Source organism: Tupaia chinensis, unplaced genomic scaffold (assembly GCF_000334495.1).
Source record: "Tupaia chinensis unplaced genomic scaffold, TupChi_1.0 Scaffold000316_1, whole genome shotgun sequence".
NCBI lineage: Eukaryota > Metazoa > Chordata > Mammalia > Scandentia > Tupaiidae > Tupaia > Tupaia belangeri.
This window is the reverse complement of record NW_006159809.1, coordinates 4,319,695-4,327,169: the sequence shown is the minus strand read 5'-3', so window position 1 is coordinate 4,327,169 and position 7,475 is coordinate 4,319,695. Positions and strand designations below refer to the sequence as shown.

Sequence of the window (7,475 nt, the reverse complement as noted above, 5' to 3'; positions counted from 1 at the left end):
CTCAGCCCTGAAGCAGGTCCCTTGGCCTGTAATTCCCAGTGTGTATGGATTGGGTAGAGAACGTTTAATGGGAGAGGGAGACAGACTGGAGGGAGTAAGTTTGCAGAGGAGGCCTCAGGTGTCCTGGGACTTAGCCCAGGGGTGAGGAGCTGGCACCAGGGGGAATGCAGGTGCGTAGCGCTCACGGGATTTCCTTCCCCCTTCGGCTTTTAGCTGTCCTAGGCTTGTGCCAAGTGAAGCCCAGTTGTACCCATTTTGGGGACACTGCATGTATGACCCCGGCAGCCCCACGGGCGGCAGCGGGGCTTGAGGAGGGAGGTGTGGATGCATGAGGCCCACTGCCATTCTTGGTATGGTTCTCTCCAGGATCAGAGCTCCATCTGGCCTCACTCTGGGCAGCTTATAAGGCCTGGTGTGAGTGTTGTTTATGCAAGTGCAGCATAAAAGGAACAAACCCACTAGCACCGGAGCTGCTGCCACTCCAGTCCTTTTGCATACATTTTTCAAATGATAATTCACTCTCCCCACCCCCCTTTTCCCACCCCCCCAGGCCAATTTATTGGAAAAACCACCTTATATGGTAATATTGCTAACACACCGTCAGCTGGCCTTTTTAGGGACTCTGTTTAAAGAAGATCCGCCTCTGGGGTTTTATATTGCTCTGGTATTTATGCCAAAGACACACCAGCCTGCAGTCACTGGGAGAAGGACCTCTCGTATACTCGGTGAGTACCGTCTGGCTTCTGCTGCCTCTTCCTTTTGGGCCTGGGTGCGGGAGGTGCCTCCAGATTGGCCTGCTTCTGTGACGCTGGCCCAGGTCACACGGGAAGGCCCTGGGACAGCAGCGCCTGCAAGCACACCATTGCCTTCCAGGAGGAGGCTTCTGGCCATGGGCACCCCGGGGCAGGGGCAGCTTGGAATCATGCCCTCTGCCTTCTGACTGGGGGTGGGTGGCATGTGAGGCCTGCAGTTTCCGCTTGCCCTACTCACTGGGGCCAGGACAGTGGGCTCTCTGACGTCCTCCCTCATGGGTCAGAATGGCAGGCGAGCTGTTTAACTGGAGCCAATACTCTGCAGGAGAACAGCTTCTTCTTGGGGGATTTAACTCACAGCCAATGCCGTTCCTGTGTTCACGACACCTAGGAATGGGAAGGCATTTCTTCAGTCCCTGTGGGTCTCCCTGTCCTCTGGCTTGTGTGTGGTTGGGATGAGTGGATTTTTTTTTTTTTAGTCCCTGAAGGCTCCATGGTCATTAGGGACTGGGAATGTCAGGGGTGGGATAGGGTGGGGGACAAGTGTCCTGTGGCATCTGCGGTTTAGGGCTGGAGGGGACTTGGGAGCAATCTACTTCATTCTACTCTGATGAGGACATCGAGTCCTCCAGAAGTTAAGCAACTTGTACAAAAGTCTCACCCAGCTGAGAAGCCACCCGCTCACGCCATGGGCCTCCCCACACGCACAGACGCGAAGAACTAAGACGAGACCAAGCGGTCACTTCTGCTTGTGATCAGTCTGCTAGCGTCACATTACAGCTGTGGCGGCTGGTGCTGTGTGCAGGCCTTGGGGGGCACTGGCCAGCTACCAGGGTTACTGAGTGACCACAACGTCCTTACCTGTAAAATGGGTCATTGTGATAATATCTACTTGGCACCACTGTTGTGAGGCTTAAATAAAACAACCCACATACGAAGCACTCAGTTCAATGTTGTCAGGGCCTGGTCCCGAGTTCTCAAACTTTAAGAATTACCTGGAGGACCAGCCCTGTGGCCTAGTTGGGTCCCACAAGGCAAACTGTCTGATTCAAATCCCGGCCCCAGGGACTTGAAAAACACACCAGGTCGGGGCCAGCAGATGGCGTGGCGGTTGAGGTGCTGGGCTTCCCACATGGCCGGCCACAGTTCAAGTCCTGGACCTGGTGGCTTGCCTTCTCACTTTCCCTCTCTCTCTCTCTCTCTCTCTCTGTCTGTCTCTCTCTGATGAAATCATGTGAAAGAATAATAATGATAATAAATAGAATAAATTATTAAAAAAAAAAAAAGAAAAATAGAAAAACACACCAGGAACATGTGTGTGTGTGTGTGTGCATGCCCCAGATCTGGACAAGATGGAGAAATGGAAGAGAAAGGATTATGTTCTCTCTCTCCCCCTTTTTCTCTGGTGAGCATACACACCCTCTGGCAAATTAAAAAAAAAAGGAGTCACCTGGAGAGCTTGTGAAAAAAGACTGCCTACACCCCATCCAGTTCCTCATTGGGTAGGGGAGGTGGGACCTGTAATTTGCATTCCTAACAAGCTCCCAGGGGTACTGGCTGCTGGCCTGACCACACTTTGCATAGGGAGGTCTGAGCACACTCCTTTCCTATTTGAATGTGGGGCAGACTTTGCCCGCGCACCGGAAGAGGCAGTGTGTCCCGTGGCAGAGAGGAGGGGGTGCCGGCAGAACTGCAGTGAGCGTGGGAGTCTGCAGGCAAGGCCTACGGAAGCCGGGATGGGCAACATGGCATTGTGAACTAGGCACAAGGCTTTGTCCTCATTCCCTCTGTTCACTACCAACACTTCCTGAGCACCCGCCATGTGCCAACTGCGGTCCCTGCTTCCTAGGAACCATGTAGTTTTCTCAGTCACTGGGAGAGGTAGATGATGGGTGAGAACTGTGAGTAGATAAGTATAGAAAAGGGTAGAACCTAGGAGGAGCCCCTACTCAGCCCAGGGGTTATCCAGGAAGGCTTCATGGAGGAAGGGGTGACTGAGCTAGGTCCTGTAGTAGGTAGTCCTGGTAAAGAGGAAGCATGGTCTTTGGGACTCTTAAGTGGCTCCACTCCATTAAAGTTAGGTAACAAAGAAAAAGCAGGGTGCTAAATACAGAGGGGTAGGCAGGGCAGTATTACAGGGGCTTTATATACTAAAGGATCCGGACAATAGGGGTCCATAAAAGTGTTTTAACCTAGAGGGAGACAAGAGATTGACCCTTTGAAGGGACTGCTTTGGCAGCTGGGAGAGAGGGAACTGGCACAAGGCCAGGGTGCCGCTGCTGGTTACAGTGGTCCTGGGCTGGTGCATGAGAGCTCGCGGTACACTTCAGAGGGGCTGGTGGGGCCAGCTGGTAGCAGTGTCTAAGGTGGCTGGATTACACATGGCCGACTGCAGAGTCCCAGATCTGTGGCATGGAAAACACACCAGGTGCATGTGCATGTATGCCCCAAATTCCAAGACGAGAATGAAGGAGAAGGGATTGTGGTGGGCCATCCCGTTAGGGTGTGCTTTCTTACTTCTCTCTGTTTTTCTCTGGCAAGTGTATGTGTGTTATAGCAAATTACAAGTAGTGGGAGGGGGAAGCCTGATCAGTTAGGAGGGAGAAGAGCCAGACTTTTGGGCGTGGCTCCATGGTGGGAGGTGTGATTCTCTGAAGATAGTCCAGGTAAAGGGCCAGGGATGAGGACAGTCCTGGAGTGTTGAATAGAGACTCCAGGAGACAAGGGCATGAGGGGTTGGGGTGGTAGATGACAGCGGGCAGTCAGTTCTGCAGGTGTGGGTCTCAGACAAGGGTCCGAGCTAGGGCAAGCTGGGGGTGGGGAGGCAGTGGTGGCCATGTGTGTGTGTGTGTGTGTGCTACGGGGTTGTGAATGGCAGTCCGAGATAAAAGCCAGAAAATCAGACAACAGGGGCAGATTTCTGAGAATCAGAAGTATGACTAACCAGGTCGTTTTTAATTGAATTAATGTATGTGAAGGACGTGAAGATACTCTGAAGTTAATTAAAGGTGCTGCTACACTTTTCACTGTGGCAGTGTTTTCCTGAAGTTATTTCTCTCTGCCAGGTTTTCTGATCCTATGCGTATATATCCATGGTGTGCCGATAAAGGTAGGCAGCTGCTTCCCTGTCGTTTGAAGCTCCCATCCAAAAATATATCCTTCTTGGGGCTAGTAGGTGGCATGGGTGATTGAGGCACTGAACTCCCATATGGCTGACCATAGTTCAAGTCCTGGACCTGGTGGCTTAAGAATCATGCTGGGGGCATGTGCATGTTTGCCAAAAATCCCAAGAGAAGAATGGAGAAGGGATTGCAGTGCAGCTATGACCCCTGGGAAGTGATTTCTCACTTTCCCTCTCACTATCTCTCTCTGGCCTATGGCAAAAACCTTTAAAAAAAAAAAAAAAGTCCCCAACTATTGTTTGAATCCTGCCATTTGAGAGGCCTTCTTTTTAGGACTAAAACCTTCTACAAAAAATAAAAATATCTTTGAGAATTGAGATAAATTCAGCCTTCAGTAGTCATTGATTTGTGAAATGAATCAATTCCTTTTAATATGACAGGCTCCATTCTGGGAGCAAGTTTTGATGAAGAGTAAGAGAGATAAATAATAATTGTTATGTTGCAGCCTTTTGCTACAGGGATTGATAAACTTTAAATGCAGAAGGCCAGAACGTATTTTAGGCTTTGAGAGCTTGACGTTCCCCGGCTGTACCTCTGACACGGACAGAAGCAGCCATCGATAATGAATGGACATGACTGTGCTTCAGCCAAGCTTTATTTACAAGCCCAGACTTGGTGTCCGAGTGAGTCCCTGCAGTGCCGAAAGCCACATGGCCAGTCCCGGTTTCAGATCCTGGGTTGGACTGAAAACACTCTGGGCACGGGCATGCACATGCCCAAGATCCTGATGACCTGGGGGCTGGAGGAAGGGGACTGAGGCAAGACCAGACCCTATCAAGGGTGCTTTTCTTTTTCTCTCTCTCTCTTGCTCTCCATCATGAACTGAAAACAAACAAACAAACAAAAAACACCTCACACTTTATGGACACTGAAATTTGAATTTCATATAATTTGCATAGTCATGGAATATTAGGGTTCTTTGCTTTCTTCCCCCGTCATTTAGAAATGTAAAAGCTTGTGGGCAGTACAGAAACAGATGTGTTTTTGCCTACCCCAGTTTACAATTTCCATTGTCTTATGTGGTCCACTGCCTCGTGATGTTAGGTTATTGTTTCCCATAGATAGATGCTGTTGCTTCCATTTTTTTTCTTTTTCTTTTTTAGGAGAAGTTTTTGCTATAGGGTGTGTGCGCTCGCCAGACAGAGAGAGAGAGACAGAGAGATAGAAAGCAAGAAATCACCCCCCAGAGGGGATGGCCATGCCACAATCCCTTCTCCTCCATTCTCCTCTCGGGATCTTGGGCACACACACACGTGCGCCCAGCGTGAGTTTAAGTCACCGGGTCCGGGACTTGAACCCCGGTCAACTATGTGGGAGTCCAGCGACATAGCCATTATGCTAACTGCTGGTCCCCTGTTGCTTCCATTTTATAGTGGAGGAAACTGAGGGCCAGGGAGGGACACATATGGGCTGTGGGAAAGGGGTGCCAGAAGAGAGGAGAACATCAAAGAAAGGGGAGATGGGAGAAAATCTGGAGCCAAACTTTTCCCTTAGGAGTGGGATGGCGAAGGTGGACAGTGACTCTCTGTCTTCACATTGGGGTGGGGGTGGTCAGCGAGATGCGGAAGTGAGAAAAACGACTTGCACTCATTGTGTCTTAGGTTTTGGGCTACCTTTGGTGAGGAGGGCTAACAGCCACATTTCTAACTTGTCAATAAAACCCAGATGTAGCTAGGAGCTGAAAGAGCCAGAACAACTCACTCAGCGTCCCGTGAGCGCAAAGTGGTTGTGACCCCAGGAAACCACAGTGGTTTTGGCTCTGGTTCAGCTGACATGCTCAAGTCTAGCCACAAATGACCAGAAAGCAGCTGAGGAAAGTTTAGAATTTCTCCCGGCAGGCACAGTCCAGGCAGAAGTCTGACACCCTCCCAGGGAGCATGGTGCCCCGGGCAGGCTGCTCTCACGCCTCCAGGCTTCAACCTGCCTTCCCCACCCTCTTTTCTATTTGATTCTGCCTTCTCCAAGCAAATCGAGAGCCACCTAAAGTGCGGCAGAACAGCCACAGTCGGCAGCTTGCGGTCACTATGGCTCGTTCCAGCTGCGGCTCTGCTTGGAAAACACAGTTCGACACTTTCTGTGTGTGGGAAACTCCAGTGGGGGACTGAAGGATTGAGAAGTCAGATGGGCTCCAACTATAAATGACACACGAGAGAATGATGCTGAGGCGACCCTAGAGCAAGACAGTCATAAGGGTGTGGCTTTGCCTTTTGACCATCTTCCAGCTTTGGAGGTTGCTTCCCACCATGTGCATCACCTGCCGGGCATGTGTGCTTGTGTGCCCAAGATCCCAAGATCCCAAGAGGAGAATGGAGGAGAAGGGATTGTGGTGTGGCCATCCCCTCGGGGGGTAATTTCTTGCTTTCTGTCTCTGTCTTTCTCTGTCTGTCTGGCGAGCGCATGTGCCTTATAGCAAAAACCTCTCAAAAAAAAAAAAAAAGTGCTTTTGTAGAGTCAAAAGCTTTGTACGTTCTTAAGGCATTTTATAAGTATTCCCCTTCAGAAAAGTAGCATGTGGCCAGCCCTGTAACACAGTAGTTAAGTGCAGAACATTGACAGCCAGATCCCACTTGGCCAACAGTTCGAATCCTGGCCTGGGCATGTAAATGTGTGTGCATGCCCCAAATCCTGATAGAATGGAGAAATGGAGGGGAAATGATTGTGGTGTGACCATGCCTTGTTGTGGGGTGCTTTATCTCCCTCTCTCTGGTAAGTGCATGTGCCCTCTGGAAATTAAAGAAAAAAACTAAGGACTGGCCCTCTGGTCTAGCAGTTAAGGAAGCTGGATCTCAGATGGTTGACTCTGTGGTTTGAATCTGACTCTGGTGGCTTAAAAAAATGCTGGACATGGGTGTGTTCCCAAACTCCCAACGGGATGGAGGAACGAAGAAGATGGATTGCAACGTGACCATATCCAGTAGGAGGTGTATTCCCTTTCTCCTCTCTCTCTCTGGCAAGCACATGTGCCCTCTAGCACATTAAAAAAAAAATTTTTTTTTTTAAAGAAAAGTAGTACGTTTGGACACTCACCAGCAGTACAAGCAAGCCCACTTCTCATACTGTTGCCAACAAGGTGGCCCCAAGAGCTGGACATAGCGCTCCTGGCTGGGTTTGGAGTTGCTCTTATCCTGACCAGGCACGCTGCTGACTGGCCTCAGTAAGAATCGAGGCCCTGCTCACAGATGCTGAATGAAAGCTTTCATGGTTTGCTTATAGAGCCTGATGCACGGGACCGCGTATTTACTCCAGTGAATTTTATCTTGTTGGATTTAGTTTATTTTCTCTGCCTTTTGAGATCTTTTTAGATTTCGATTTTTCCATTCAACCCACATAATATTATTCTTTTTTCCAATGTGTTTATCTGGAAATTTGATTGGTGTGTGCTTTATATATTTTTATCCAACTCATTTATAAAGATGTCACATGAACCAGGATCCGGAGTGGAGTCCTGAGGCATATCATTGCCTCCACTTTGACACTGCCCAGTTAATGGCCACCTTTTAATGATAGTACCTCAGGCAGCGGTAAACATGCCTCATTGCAT

At 49.6% G+C, this 7,475-nt stretch overlaps 1 protein-coding gene across 2 annotated transcripts in view; it reads left to right on the top strand.

Moving 5' to 3' along the window:
* The first annotated feature begins 623 nt into the window (after positions 1-623).
* The window catches only part of ACTG2 (actin gamma 2, smooth muscle), a 24,281-nt gene continuing 17,429 nt past the window's right edge, over positions 624-7,475 (top strand). The window contains exon 1 of one of the 2 annotated variants that reach the window (XM_006151239.3): positions 624-725. The gene's annotated coding sequence lies outside the window, so the exon portion shown is untranslated. Of the gene's footprint in view, positions 726-3,843; positions 3,862-7,475 lie in introns of those variants that run through there. The other variant, XM_027772958.1, reaches the window with a different exon arrangement.